The sequence below is a fragment of the Mus caroli genome, unplaced genomic scaffold (genome assembly GCF_978045245.1).
Source record: "Mus caroli unplaced genomic scaffold, Mus_caroli_1 scaffold_5, whole genome shotgun sequence".
NCBI classification, from domain to species: Eukaryota; Metazoa; Chordata; class Mammalia; order Rodentia; family Muridae; genus Mus; species Mus caroli.
The window spans coordinates 63487242-63503757 of record NW_028227260.1 but is presented as its reverse complement, the minus strand read 5'-3'; the positions used below and the strand labels follow the sequence as shown (position 1 = coordinate 63503757).

Sequence of the window (16516 nt, the reverse complement as noted above, 5' to 3'; positions counted from 1 at the left end):
GCGGGGAAATGCACTTGTTGCCAAATCTGATGTCCTAAGTTCGAGTCTCAGTACACATTTGGCAGAAAGAATCAACTGCCACCAATTTCATCTGATTTCCATGCATGGTGGCACATGCATGCCTCTATGCAAATAAATAAATATGACATTTAAAAATTGAGCCTCAGCTGCATTTCATTTACATTTTCTGCTCTTACATGGTTTTAATAAGTTTACTTGGGACAATTAGATAACCTCAGTATAGATATAAGTAATAATTTCCCGGTCTTTCTTTCTTGCTACATACTCCCATATATACTAGGCTCTTTAAGAAACTGTCTATCATCTAAAAAGTCTACTATATGACTTTTACATATTAGTAATCAAATATTTCAGTGGAAAATATTCAGGCAAATATATGTGTGAAAAATGGCATGATGTTTACTCTAACTTTGAATGAACCCGAAGTCTCCAAGCAGGAAGACTTGAAGTTACAAGGGAACAGTGTTTCTTCTCACACTTTAAAATGTATCTTAGCTATCTAGGAATCTAGTCTCTAGCTAGTCAAAGTGTGGCCTCTGCATCATTTGGGAGCTCCATAGGTCTGCAGCATATCAATTCTCACACCACACCTGCTAACACATAATATCTAAGCCTGTACCAGTAGTTTCCAAACTCTAGTCTTAAGATGAATATTGTCATCAAATGGGTACTTGTTAGAAATTCATATATTTAATTTATCAAAATTCCTGGAGTTGAGGATCATGAATCTATGCATTAAGAATCCTTCCAGCTAAACATGACAGTACATAACTGAAATCCTAGGATTTAGGAGACTAAGGACCCTAAGATTGAGGCCAGACTGGGTCATATAGAAAAACACTATCTCAAAACAAAACAAAAAACAAGACAAAACAAAAAACAAAACAAAACACAACAAAAAACAAAACAAACCAAAACCAAACCAACCTCCCCCACAAAACCTCCCACCAGGGGATTTTCTTGTACCTTCTAAACTAATCCTCAGCTTCCAGGCAATATTAGCTTTTTGCTCTGTCTTAGATGATCAGGATAAGATTCCACAACAGAGGAGTCCATTAAAAACTTGAGAAAGTTCCCTCTTCCTCTTTGACTGGAAACCTGTTGCTACCAACCCAGAATATTTATTCTTATGGGCAACACTTCTCAAATCCTCCTTCCTACACAAAACCTTTGAAGCTGTAACAAGGGCTTCCTCAAATTCTCTCTCAAGTGATTATACAGTGTCTAAGAAACCATAATAATTTGTTAGTCATTACTGTGAAAATTACAAATTTTCATCATCCTGACGTTACTGTTTGTATTTTTTTTCTTAAAGTGTTTTTTTCTGCATGGTTTTTTTTTCATATGATGTCCTTGCCATTCTCAAGGAGTCACTACTAGTATTCACTTTAATGAGAAATTGAAGCTTTGGGAAGTTATTAACCTCCTTCAGGGTGGAAAACCACAAACCCATAGAATGCACCTCATTCAAACAAGAATAGTATGTTCAAATGGATCACTTAAGGTGTGGGAGTTTACTATTCATTGAAATACGATAGAGAGAGGAAATGGCAGTCCAAACTAGAAGCCTCTCAATAACAGCCATAATTTACATTTCTTTTGTGTTGTCTCACTCTATCCAACATTCAGTATATTTTTTTCAATTTTTTCCAGGCTCTATGCTATCTATACAGTAGGAATGAAAAGGTGCTAAAGATGTGGCCAGCATGTTTGTGGGCTCACAGTGCAAAATGGATTCTCAATGAGAATTAGTGGATGATATTCATGGGAAAGTACAGAAGAGCTAAAAAATATTTACTATGTAAGTATATATAAAATTTTTGGCATTAAAGTTACTACTTTCTATTTGATTTTCTAAGCGGATTTGTAACTTGTAGAGAAGGATGGGAAAGGCTACATAAGCAAATAAATTACTCAATATAAGCCCTAAGAGTTTGCTCAGTAAGAAGAGATCACAGATGAAAGGAACAATTCAAAGAGGTAACGTTTGGCCCCTTCAGGCTAGCAGTAGGATAGAGAATTCTATATATAATGCTTATGATAAAGGTTGATCATTAACTTTATGGGATTTAAGATCACTATGTAAATAAATCTCTGGCTGTGTCTATAAGGGATTATCTAGGTTAGATTAGCTGCTGTGTGAAGATCTTCCCTAAATATGAGTGATATCATGTCATGGGATGGGATTCAAGACTAAATAAAAAGGAGAAATTGAGCTGAGCATTTATCTCTCTGCTTCCTGTGTAGACAATGTGACCAGCTTACCCTCTGCTCCTGCTGTTGATCGTCTCTGCTGTAATCGCTTATATCCCCTGGGCCTGTAATCCAAAGAAAGCCTTTCCCTCTCAGGTTGTCATATATTTTGTTACAGCAACAAGTAAAGTTGTTGATGTAGGCATAATATGCAAATGTATGGAAAGGTTAAAAAATGCATACTGCACTTAAGAAAATACACATAGTTTGACAACCTACCTCATCCTCACTTACCTAACAGTGAGTGTTCACACTATGCTAGATGCTTTCAAGAGTATACAGTTGTCCCTGATACTCCCTAGACCTCACCTCACCCTTTAAAAGTGGGTATGAGTAAGAGAAGGTTTGGATAGGCAGCCTTCTCTGCCAGTTGGATTTTAACCTTTGCATTTCTGGAAGTCACTAATAAGATAGGAAATGGAATACTGCCATTTGCCACTGTCCATTTCTCTTCATGGTTTTTTAGTACTATGGCCCAAACCCAAAGCTTCAAGAATGCTAGTCAAGCTCTGTATGACTGAACTGTATCTTCAGCCCTTATTTCTTTTTAATTTTATTTCTACAGGACATTAAGGCCCACATGTAGGATACAGAATAGTGTGCCTGGTATTACGTAGCCTGATATCTAGTTAGCTTTCAAGATCCCTCTTTACTGTTGCTAGGAATATGTGTATTTTTTTTCTAGTCCACTATTGGCTACCCTTCTCTTTTCTGTTCTCATAGAACTAGTATATTTGGCATTGTGTTATGCCTTCACTTTCTTCCTATTTCTGAAGATGCTCCCAGGGTTGTTTTCAGATGGTTGTCACTTTGAAAATCAGAGGTGTCTCAGAAATGACTTATGTCAGACCAAATCATCAATGTCTCTCTTCCCTGCTTGGTGAAGTGAACCGTTACCTGGCTTTGGATGATTTTGGCTTCTTTCAGTCTCTGTTTTTCCATCACACGATTCCAGATTTCTCAGCTTTTTTTTTTTTCAGTCTGATCTCCATCCTGTATGACTACTGCCAGATCTTGGCTTCACTGTGGGCTCCTCCCTGCTCTAACTTCTGGTATGAGATGTGTCAAGATGTTGACCTCTGGATCGGTGACTTCTACTTGTCATTCACTGGGAATATCACACTAGTGTCTCTCCTCTGTCATTGCCACTGGGTATACTACTCCAGTTATTGTTAAGATATCAGTAGGAAACAAGTATCAGTCCCCTCCTTTGGGCTCCCTGGATCACATCTCTAACCAGTCAGACCCTTTTTATCTTAGTTGCTTTGATTTACACCTGCAGGGAGGGGTTTTCCCTCCTTTGTGACCCTGTTTCCAAGAGTTCCTCCTCCAGGTGGGAATCATTAGGCATTTGTTATCTGTTGTCTCTCCACCTAACTGTAGGTGGGAGTCGGCACATTGAAGAAGATGAGAAGACTCTTTATTGGCTGCCTGGATTATGACTTTCTCTGAGATAACAGGAGAGTTAGGAAAATGAACTCAATTCATTTTGATAACCTACAATTTCTGGCCACAGTCTTTGTCCTCAGACTGCCTTTGAGAGTCTATGATCTTTCTCTTCTAGCTAAGGTAACATTTACAAGCATATAATTTTCATGGCCTACCAACTAGTATGTTTTAAGGAATAGTCAGTAATGTATTCTCACTTAGCCCTCAAGTAGACTGAGTCCTGAACACACTTTCCCTAGGGTTGTTCCCTTTGAAATCCCATTGAGAGTGTATCTCAGAATGCATACCCCAGGGCTTACTCCACTAACACAGATGGGCAAATCCCTAGAAATGGGACTTTCCCTAGTTAGAACATGTAAAGAAAGAGAGTGTGAGGGCCTCAGGAATCTGAAATGGAGAAAAAAGAAAACTAGATACATAAAAAATTAGACCTAGAACATTCCTAACATCTCTTCTCACCTTATAAACGGGAAAACTGAAGCTCAAAGTGGTACCACATTTAAATTATTATAAAAATTCTACAAGGAAGATATTATCTTCTTAAATGTGAGCAAAGTATCAGAAGACATTACACAGCTAATAAATGGTGGAGCAGAGATTCAAACAAATATCTGTTTAATATAAAGCACATGTTTTGACTCTTAAATGATCCTCTATCTAGAAATACAGTTCTCTCTCCGCTTCCCAGAAGAGGAGAGATTTCAGATAGGTCCTAATGACAAAATGGCTTTGAATAGATTGAACAAAAGAAGCAGAAGGCACTTCAATAATAGCAAATGTGACAGTGAAGGCTTTGGAGAGCAGCACAAAGACTGCAGGGGCTTAAAGAGAAACTCCTTTGAGATCTGTGGTCAGAGTTCAGAACACAGATTTAGAATCTGGGAACTTATATTCTGAACCATTCCACCTTTGTCTCTGTCTTCTCCCTTCATTCGCATAACCAACTGCTCTTCAGCTTTACCACCTGTTATAGTTTTAATGTTCTCCTATAAGGGTTTATGTGCTTGTTTCATAGTCCACAATGTGAGGATATGGGAGATTATGGAAGCTTCAAGAAGTTGAGCCAAGTGGGAAGCTCTTAGATCATTGGGAGTATCACCTTCCTAAGAAAATGCTGGTCTCCTAGAGTGACAGTGAGTTACTCAACCTTTGAATCATGCCTTGGCTTTCTGTCTAGTATGTGATATTTTCTTGCTCCTGAATACAGTTCCACCAACCTGACTGTCAACAGAACTGAGCTAATGCTGGTTCTATACCCTCAAACCTCCAGAACTGAGAGCTAAATAAACCTTTATAAAGTTGCCTGGCCTCAGATATTAATTCTTAGAATGAAAATGGACTAATGCACCTCTCCAGTGCCTAGATCGTTGCTTGTGGAAAGAACTCAAGAACTTCTGTGGAGAGATGGCTCAGTGGTTAAGAGCTCTTGGTGCTCTTGTAGCGAACCAAGTTCAGTTCCTAGCATGTGAATAGTGGCTCACAACCCCCTGAATCTCTAGTTCTTCCAGTTTATCCAACCCTTCTTCTAAATACCATGGTAACCAGGCACACATGTGGATCACATACATAGACACAGACACTCATACACATAAAGGCATTCATACACATAAAATAAATCTTATTTCATTTTATTAAAGAAATATTTATTCAACAAATTAAAGAATTTTTAAATTAAAGAAATTTGTTCAACAAATGACTAATTCTTGACCAACTTTATAGTGTCTATATAATGTAAGTTTGGTCTTATTATTTGTTGTCTGGTAAATTAGTAGCCTACCAATTAGAAAGGTCTACCATTCTAAACGAGGGAATGGAGACATATGGGATGGCTCTCGCTCTATTTCTGCTTGTACTTTTAACTATTTGAGATTTACAGCTTCCCTTACTTACAAATCACTAGCGCATATCTTACTGTCAACCTATTCTGTAACTTTACTCTTGTCAACTAGAACTAAATGCCTTGAGTTTTTGACTGGTTACTTAATGGGGATTACCTTATGAAATTTGTTGGAACCAGCTAGTGGACTGGTGGTTTAAATGAGAATATTTCCTAAAGTCCCACGTATTTGAACACTTGATCACTAATTGGTGGTGCTGAATGGGAAAGTTTTAGACATATGGCCTTGCTGGAGGAAGTATGTCACTGGGTGTGAGATTTGAGTATTTAAAGACTCAAGTACTTTCCAATTGCTCTCTGCTTCGTGTTTGAGCCCTTGGCTTGCTGATCCAGCTGCAATTCTGGCTGTCTACTACCATGCTTCCCCACCCTGACAGTGATGGACACTTATCTGAAACCATAAGCCCAAATATACCCTTCTTTCTCTAAGTTATCATGGTCATGGTGTTTTATCAGAACAATAGGAAGAAAAGTAGCCAACACAGCTATGCTTGAATTTTGTACTGTCTTATCTTGGCTTTAGGAAGCCTGACTTAATTTGCACATTTACGTAAGAGCTGATCCATCATTGACCCTTTCTTTCTCAGATTCACTACCCAGTGGGGCTCTTTTCTTGTCTGGAATAAAGATGAAAAGTAAGAGTGGAAAATACTTTAGGCACTGCCATCATTTCCGTTGGCTTTCTATGGAGCCTTTCAAATTGTAGAATATGGTTTTTATGATGGTTCTACTTTATGCTTATAAACAATTAACATCTCAGCGTCTACAAAAAATTTCATGGAACCACGTGTCCACCTGATAGTTGTACTTGTCCAAAAGCAGAAAGTAAGATAGATAGATAGATAGATAGATAGATAGATAGATAGATAGAAAGACAGAAAGAAAGAAAGAAAGAAAGAAAGAAAGAGAGAAAAAAAGAAAGAAAGAGAGAAAGAAAGAAAGAGGGAAAGAGAGAAAAAAGAAAAAAAGGAAGGAAGGAAGGAAGGAAGGAAGGAAGGAAGGAAGGAAGGAAGGAAGGAAGGAAGGAAGGAGCCCTATAATGTTTAATCTTGAATCAACTAAACTGAACTGAGAACTGCCTAAGAGATTAGGAATTTTCAGAAAGATTAAACTAAAGGGGACCAGACTTGCCTTGAGTGTGGGTGGCATTGTCTGTAGGGTGAAGGCCCTTATGAAGCAAAGTAGAAAGTTGGTTCGAACTAACATTATCTCTGCTTTCTGGTTCCTGAAATCTGAGATGCTCTGCTCTGCCATGCCCTTTCAATGCATGTACTGAATCCATGACCCTATATAACTCTACCTCCTTTAAGTTCTGGTGGAGCATTTTGTCACAGCAAAGAGAAGGCTGAGAATGCAGCTAACAGGTAGTACAGTGGGATCATTTCTCTAACCACCTGAATATGTAATACAGAAGCCTTTTATAAAGGATTTGGAAAAGTTTAGAGGTGTGAACTACGGAAGAGCTAGGATACTGAAGACAGAGCTTAGGAGGGCATTCTGGTGGGAGGTCGGAAGGCAAAAATGCTAATGAGAAAGCAGATGAAAAACACTGTACTCACAGGGTTTCAGATCTAAAGGAGGCTCACGCACCCTCGCTCCTCATTCAGCTGAAATTCAGTGCAGCTTCCCACAGTGTTTGCATTGATTGTATGTTTTCTCTTACTCTCTTTTGACATTTAAAACATTTTGGGCCTGACATTGAAAAAATTTTCAAACCAACTTACTCCATTGCTAACTTCTGAATTAATGTTATATCTAAAATAATTATTTATAAAAAATTCAGTATTTTCTGAATGATGAAATTCTTCTGAATAATTGTGGATAGGTTTTAGTTCATTTTTCTTGTTTTTTTTGTTTATTGGATTTGTTTAACAGTTATAGGTAAATATTTGTAATTAATTGTGTAAATGCAGTATTGTATAGTTGTTAATTTACTTTACCTTTGTATAATTTCAAGTAGACAGGAAAGTTGTGCAAATAATCCAGGAGCTCCCATATACCTCTCTCATAGATTGGGTTACTACTGTTAATATTTTATCTTACTTGTTTTATCATTTCAGTTATCTATAACTGCATTCTAAACCACTCTAAAGTGATTGTCTATAGAAAACAAATGGTTTTTTTTTTTTTTTCATTGATGGGAAGGTTTGCTGGGCTCAACTGATTAGTTCCTCTGCTGGCCTCACTCCAAGTGTTATGCTCTATTATAGTTCTATAGCAGCTGGCTATCTAGAGGGACTAGGAGGGCTTCCCTCTCCATTTAGCTTGTCTACTTGTTCTCCCCATCAGGGCACTCAGAATTCTTACCTGTCAGTTCAAGCCTCCTAAAGCACTGAAGAGAAAGGTACTTGGCCTTTTAAATGTATGATCTTAGAAGGCATGGAACTATCACCTATTCAGTCATCTATTGCTCACTTAAGTCACAAGCCATTTCAGATCCACATGGAAGGAAATTACCTAAAGGCATTTATTAAATATCATGTGGCCCAGTTGAGAAAGACATAGAAAGCTTCTGTGACAATCTCCTCTCTGCACCATCCCAAAGTAACGATCTAGACAGGAAGCCTTCAAAGAGAACTCTTACAAATTGTGATAAGGATAGTGAAGTATAGCTTTCTACAATTAATGGCTACTAGTGGGGGCAGGGCTGAGGAAGGAATCACTTTTCTTTAAGGGACTGCCTACTGGGAGTTTGACAATATACTAGTGACTAGATGGACAACACAAATTGGACTTATTTTTGTTTTTATCTTATTTTGGAGCAGAGGCCACAAGGGGTGGAGGCAGATCTGGAAGGATGGGAAATAATGGTGATCAGGGTACATTACATGAAATTCTCAAAAAATCAATACAAATATTAGGTTAAAAAATTATGTGGTTGGCCTGGAGAGTTGGCTCAGTGGTTCAGATGGTATAGCTTACTGATTGCTCTTCTAGAGTTCAGTTCCCAGCAACCACATGGTGGCTTATAACCATGTATAATGGGATCTGATGCCCTTTTCTGGATTGCAGATGTATATGCAGATAGAGAACTCATAAACATAAAATAAATAAATCTTTAAAAAATTAAGTGGTCATACCGGTGTCTCAAGTTTTATGCCAACATAGTAGGATATATTCAAGACTTCCCTTTTCTATATTTTTTAATCTCTATTCTGCAAATGAAAGACATTTGACGTATGTTTCACAATTATTTGCATAAATGTTCCAGAATTGCTATCATGTAACACCATGAGAAACAAACCTACCCACTCCAGTTCAATGTGTTAGCAATGAATGTTAATTAGTTTTAGTAATATTTACAGATCATGAAATATACAAATGCAAAGGCTTAAACATACAGTTTGTTTTAGATGGGACAAATTTTTTGGTTGAAAGTTTTGTGGGTGGGTTGATGTCCTTATCCCTCCACTGGGGATCCTGCATGACCACAGAAGGTGACCTCTTCAGGTTCCATGTCTCCACTGTTAGGTATTTCTGCTAAGGTCACCCACATTGATTCCTGGGAGTTTCCCCCATCTCATGTCTCTGGGACTTCCTAAATATTCCCCCCAGCCACGACTTCTGGCAGCTTCAGATTTCCATTCATTCCTCTGGCCCTCCAGGTCTCTCTCCTGTCTCTCCACACACATAATCCTGCCACCATTCTCCTCCTCCTTCCTCTCCCACCCATGCACCTCCCTCTCTTTGCCTCCTATGACATTTTGTTCCCCTTTCTAAATGTGATTTAAGCATCCTCACTTGGGCCTTCCTTCTTATTTAACTTCGTTATGGCCTGTAGGGAGTATTGTGAGTATTCTATGCTTTATGGCTAATATCCACTTATAAGTGGGTACATACCATGCAAGTCCTTTCGGGACTGGGCTACCTCACTCAGGGTGATATTCTCAAGTTCCATTCATTTGCTTGCAGAATTCATGATGTCTTTGTTTTTAATAGCTGAATAGTATTCCATTGTGCAAATGAACCATGTTTTCCGTATCCATTCTTCAGTTGAGGGGCATTTGAGTTGTCTCCAGCTTCTGTCTATTATAAATAAAGCTGTTATGAACATAGTTGAGCTTGTATTATGGTGAAGCATCTTTCGGATATTTGCCCAGGAGTGATTTAGCTGGGTCTTGAGGTAGGACTATTCCAGATTTTCTGAGAAACTGCCAAATTGATTTCCAAAGTGGTTGTACAAGTTTACACTCCCACCAGCAGTGGAGGAGTGTTCCCCTGCTCTACATCCTCACCAGCATGTATTCTCCTTTGAGTTTTTGATCTTAGCCATTCTAATTAGTGTAAGAGCTTCTTGTACCTTTATAGATATGTCCTTATTTAGAGTAGGAAATTTTTCTTCTATGAATTTGTTGAAAATAATTTTTGGACTTTTGAGCTGGGAATCTTCTCTATCTTCTATTTCTATTATTCTAAGGTTGGGTCTTTTCATAGTTTTGGTTTGTATCAGGAACTTTTTAGATTTGGCATTTTTGTTGACTGATGTATCTTTTTTTCTATTATATCTTCTATGCCTAAGATTCTTTCTTCCTTCTCCTGCATTCTGTCAGTGATGCTTATGTCTGTAGTTCCTGTGCCGTTAGCTAGGTTTCCCATCTTCTGTAGCCCCCCAGTTTGTGTTTTCTTTATTGCTTCTATTTCCATTTTTAGGTCTTAAACAGTTTTATTCATTTCCTATTCACATATTTATTCACCTATTTTTGCATTTTCTTGTATTTCTGTAAGAGATTTAATCATTTCCTCTTTAAAAGCCTCTATTATCTTCATAAGATAGGATTTAAAGTCATTTTTTGCATTTTTTTCTTTTTTCTTTTTTTATTAGGTATTTTCCTCATTTACATTTCCAATGCTATCCCAAAAGTCCCCCATACCCTCCACCCCACTCCCCTCCCCACCCACTCCCACTTTTTGGCCCTGGTGTTCCCCTGTACTGGGGCATATAAAGTTTGCAAGTCCAATGGGCCTCTCTTTCCAGTGATGGCCGATTAGGCCATCTTTTGATACATATGCAGCTAGAGTCAAGAGCATTATGAACTAAAGTCATTTTTTTTTTTTTTTGTGCTTCAGCTGTGTTGGAATATCCAGGGCTTGCTGTAGTAGGATAGCTGGGCTCTGGTGGGGCCATGTTGCCCTGGCTGTTTATTGTTGATTGTGCTCTTATGCTGGCCATTAGCCATCTGGCTTTTGCAGTTGGTATAGGTTTAAATGCTGGTTTCTGAGTTTATCTTTCTGGGGTGGGTAGATGTTTTGATGCCCCCTCCTTAATTTCTGTTTCCTTTTTGTCCTTGGCCTGAGTAGTCTAGGATTCTGGTGACCAGCAAGTCTTTAGGCCCAATAGGTGTCTCCCCTGGAGTTTTTGTGGCCTGCATAGCTTCTGGGATTTTGGGTGCTAAACTTGCCTCTGAGGTCCCCAGTACTACCATGGCCTGGGTCCCTGGTACTTGTGTGGCCTCACGGAAAGCCCTATCTTCTTCAGTGTTCCCTAAGCTTTAAAGAGTATACTGTAAGTATCTTGCTTGGAGCTGAGAAGCCAATGGCCTGTTATTATCAGCACCTTGAGCAATTATGAGTCTCTGCATTTAGTACCATTCACTGGAGCTTCTCTGAGGAAGTCTGAGAGTAGATTTGTCTCTGAGTATAAATAAAAATTCTTAGGAGATAGTTGTATGCTTTGTCAATTTAGCTAAGCAGTGGTAAGCCATTTTACTTAATCTTAAAAAAAGTATGATTTCATTAGTTTGTTTATTGATTGGGTTGTGAACTTTAAATATTCTAGATATTAATCTCTGTCACACACATATCTATCAAACACTTTCTCCCATTCTGTAGGCTATTTTTATAAAGTTTCCTCTGGTTTATGAACAATATTTTATTTCACACATTCATATTATTTTTATTTCCTGAGCTACTACTGAGTCTTTTTCAAAATCTCTGCACACCTCTATATCTTGAACCAATTCTCCTATGTTTTTTTTCTAACAGTTTTATAGTTTCAGCTATTTCATGGAAGTCTTTGATCTTCTTTGAATTGATTTTTTAGTACAAGGCAAGAGATACAAATTTGCCTTCTGTGATGGTTTGAATATGCTTGGCCTATGGGGAGTGGCACTATTAGGAGGTGTGTCCTTGTTAGAGTAGGTGTGTCTTGTTGGAGGAAGTGTGTTACTGTGAACATGGGCTTTGAGACCCTCCTCCTAGCTGCCTGGAAGTCAGTCTTCTGACTGCCGTTGGATCAACATGTAGAACTCTTGGCTCCTCCAAACACCATGCCTGCCTGAACACTCCCATACTTCCCACCATGATAATGGACTGAACCTCTGAATATCTAAACCAGCCCCAATTCAATGTTGTCCTTTATGTGAGTTTCCTTGGTCATTGTGTCTTTTTTTATAGCAATAGAAACCCTAACTAAGACACCTTCAATAATCTATGGGTAAATATCTAGATTTCTTAGGATTATTTTTTAATTTTTTAAAATTTTATTTATTTATTTATTTATTTTCGAGACAGGGTTTTCCTGTGTAGCTCTGGCTATCCTGGAACTCACTCTGTAGACCAAGCTGGCCTCAAACTCAGAAATCTGCCTGCTTCTGCCTCCCAAGTGCTGGGATTAAAGGTGTGCACCACCACTGCCTGGCCACTGTTAGGATTATTTTTGAAAGAGATTATCTATTTTTCTTGTTTTTTTCTTTTTTGTATTTTTATAAAAACTATATGATTTTTGCTGTAGGGTTTTATCTCTAAGCCTTTTATCCCATTAATTTACATCTCTATTTTTCTAGTAATATGCTGCTTTTATTAGTATGACTGTATTATATGGCTTGAAATCAGATACTGTGATAACTTGATCATTAGATTTTTGTTTAGTAATGCTTCATCTAAACATGGAGTTTTATTATTCTAAGAGCTTTAGGATTTCTTTTTGTTATTAAAGAATGTCACTGTAATTTGGGGGTTGGCAATGGCATTGAATCTATAAATTCTTCCTAATAATGAAACTAATTTCATGATATTAATTTTGCCAATCCAGGAGTATAGCATTTCATTTTCTAGGGATGTCTTCAATTTCTTTGGTGCATACAAATATTCCCGGACGTGGTATTTCATTTCCTTGGTGAGATTTATTAAGTGCTTTTCATTTTATTAGAATATATTCATTATACATAGAATTTGGTTTCATTGTGACAATGTTATAAATATACATAATACATTTCTATCACATTCACACCCATTATTCTCTCTTGTACCCCCTCCCACTCTTGGTGATTCTGTTCCTCTTCCCAACTAATCCCTTGCCTACTTTCTTGTTTTTTTCTTTGTTTTTGTTTTGATTTTTGTTTTGTTTTTTAGTGTGTGGCTCAATAAGTTTCATTAGGATTGTTTACATAAGCCTGGCCACCTTATCAGTTGTTTCACCACTGAACAAAATATCTTTCTCATTAACTACATAAACCTTCAGGGTTGAATAGGGAACCTTGAGACATGATAAGATATTGATTTGCCTAATTTTGTGCAGGTCTTGTGTAGGCAATCACACCTACTATGAGTTCAACACTATAGCAGATACTCCATTGAGTTAGAAAAATGTAAAACAAATAGATGATCTTCTTCCATACCATTAAAGTTAAACAAACAAGAGGATAAGAATTTAAGTAGAATCATAATAGAAAAACTAAAACAGTAACAAAAAGCCTTCTGTATAAAAACAAAAATCCCAGGTTCAGATAGATTTATAGCAGAATTCTACCAGACATTAAAAGATCAACAATCAGTACCTCTTAAATTAAAAAAGAAACACTTCCAAATTTCAATACATCTAGTATTACTCTAATACAAAAAAATAGGTAAAGACTCAACAGCTGGTCTGTCTTCAGTGAAAGAAGAGGTACTTAACCCTCAAGAGACTTGAGGCCCCAGGGAGTAGGGAGGTCTGGTAGGGTAGGGGAGGGTGGGAACATCCTCCTGGAGACAGGGGACATGAAAAATGTTATGAAGAACTGTCAGAGGGCAGACCAGGAGGGGTGTAACTGGACTGTCAAAAAAAGATTAAGGATAATTTTAAAAAATAAAAAATAGAAAATGATAGGTCAGCATACCTGATAAACATGGATGCAAGAATCCTCAACAAAACATTTGCAAACCAATACGGGAATATATCCAAAAGGTCAACATGATCAAAATGACTTTATTCATGCTATTCTGGGATGGTACAACATAAGCCAATAAATTTAATAAACATAAAATTGATTTAAAGTAAAATCTCATATGACTGTATCAATAAATGAAGAAAAGGCCTTTTGACAAAATCTACCAAGACTTCATGATAAAAGTCCTAGAGAGAGTAGGACTGGAGGGATTATAATCCAACATAATCTTAAATGAAAAAAAAAACTTGAAGGAATGTAATTAAAATTTGGAACATGACAGAGGTTTTTATTATCCCTACTCCTTTCCAATATAGTGCTTCTATCACTAGTTAGAGCCATAAGACAAGAGAAGGGAGTTAAAGGATACAAATAGGAAAATAAGTCAAATTATCCTTATTTGCAGGTGATATTACACATAAGAGACCCCACATATTTCACAAAAATTCTAGAAATAATCAACACTTTCAGGCTATAAAATGAACTTACAAAAATATCACCAGACTATTTTGACTCACCAGCCACCCAAGTAATAACATGGAGACCTTTGATTAATTATGAAAGCTTGGCCTTAGTTGGCTTGTTCCCAACTAGCTGATATAACTTAAATTAACCCATTTATACTAATCTACATTCTGACACATGGCTCTTTACCTCTCCTTAGTACTGACACCTGTTTCTTCCTGTGCATCTAGCTGGTGAATCCTGCACCTGATTCTTTCTCAGCATCCTATCTCTGCAGGATGTCCCAGCTATCCTCACCTGCTTTGCTATAGGCTGATCAGCTCTTTATTAAACCAATCCGAAGGTTCTAGAGAAGATGTTTGCAAAAGGCCGAGACAATACCAAAGTCTGGCCTGTATTCAATTCTCTGTCTGAATAGAAATAAACATTTGAATAAAACAAAGACAACCTTAACACAGTGCACAAGAGATTATCCCAACATCTACCACTTTTAGTCCAATAAAAGGCTCATTTATTATATAAAATAAGAACAATATGAACTAACCAGTACCCTCAGAGCTCCTTGGAACTATACCACTAATCAAAGAAAACATATGGTGGAACTTGTGGCTCTAGCTATATTTGTAGCAGAGGATGGCCTAGTCGGTCATCAATGGGAGGAGAGGCCCTTGGTCCTTGAAGGCTCTATGCCCCAGTATAGGGGAATGCCAGGACCAGGAATAGGAGTGGGTGGGTTGGGGAGCAGGGGGAGGGGGAGGGGAAACGAGGAAAGGGTATAACATTTGAATTGTAAATAAAGAAAATATCTAATGAAAAATCAGAAATAAAGAAAAAAGAAAAGAAAGGTGCTGGCATACTTCTAATAAAAAAATAAGCAATTATAAAAACTATCAGGTATTTGGCAACATTGAAGAAAGTACTCAACTATATACCCCATCTAACTGAGTCCAAAGTTCTGTAACTACGTCACTTTCTATCATAATTTGCATTTATCAACCTAAAAATGTCTTTTAAGACCTTAAGATATTTTCTTAGATCCTAAACAACTTAAGCTTATATGTGAAACTATAACTATCTAATCTTCAACCCTATCAGAGACCTGAGGATAAATATTACCTGAGTAAACAGGAGCTGTAGAGCAAGCAGCTTCCAAAACTATAGAAATGACAAACTGCTGGCTGATTGGACAGGCATGCAAGAATCTGCTACAATCCTGGAGCATCCCTCTTTGTCCTATAGGCCCGGATTATTTAACAGACTTTTTGTGCAGCAGGAATTATGAAGGACTGGCCTACCTGTCTTGGCAAAGTTTGGCAGTTGATTTCATCCATGTCCTGCTTGCCCATGGTTTGGACAACACGCTGCCAGCAGTCTAGGCAAGGGCAGTTTTCTGCCCAGTGGCTAGCTTTGCCACATTTGAAGCAAATTCCACATGGATACTCTTTGATGTTCATCATCTTCTTTGAAGTAGTATGGGGGTACTGCCAGGTGCTGTCTCCCTGTCAGGAAAAGCCTTATATTATGAAAACATCTTTTTTAATTAGATATTTTCTTTATTTACAATTCAAGTGTTATCCCCTTTCCTAGTTTCCCCTCTGAAAACCCCCTATCCCATCCCCCTGCACCCGATCAACAACCCACACACTCCTGCTTCCCTGTCCTGGCATTTCCCTACAATGAGGCATCCAGCCTTCTCAGGACCAAGGGCCTCTCCTCCTATTGATATCCAACAAGGCTATCCTCTGCTACATATGCATCTGGAGCCATGGGTCCCTCCATGTATGCTCTTTGGTTGGTGGTTTAGTTCCTGGGAGCTCTGGGGGTACTGGTTGGTTCATATTGTTGTTCCTCTTATGGGGCTGCAAGCTCCTTCAGCTCCTTTGGTCCTTTCTCTAGCTTCCCCATTGGGGACCTTGTGCTGAGTCCAATGGTTGGATGAGAACATCCGCCTGTGAATTTGTCAGGCACTGGCAGAACATCTTGGGAGACAGCTTTATTAGAAAATATCATCCTGAGTGAGGTAACCCAATCACAAAAGAACACACATGGTATACACTCACTGATAAGTGGATATTAGCCCAGAAGCTCAGAATATCCATGGCACAATTCACAGATGAAATGAAGCTCAAGAAGAAGGAAGACCAAAGTGTGGATACTTCAGTCGTTCTTAAAAGGGGGAGCAAAATAACTCACTAGGAGGAAATATGGAAACAAAGTGTGGAGCAGAGACTGAAGGAAAGGCCATCCAGAGACTGCCCCAGACACTATTATGGATGCCAACAAGTGC

General features: G+C 38.1%; 1 long non-coding RNA gene across 2 annotated transcripts in view; it reads right to left on the bottom strand.

Annotated features, from left to right (window-relative positions):
* LOC115030092 (uncharacterized) overlaps positions 1-16516 on the bottom strand; it is a 137015-nt gene that overhangs the window by 59430 nt on the left and 61069 nt on the right. For both annotated transcript variants that reach the window (XR_015047086.1, XR_003835719.2), the window contains exons 2-3: positions 15525-15728; positions 9461-9646 (exon numbers count right to left, since the gene is read on the bottom strand). This is a non-coding gene — a long non-coding RNA (uncharacterized LOC115030092). The remainder of the gene's footprint in view (positions 1-9460; positions 9647-15524; positions 15729-16516) is intronic.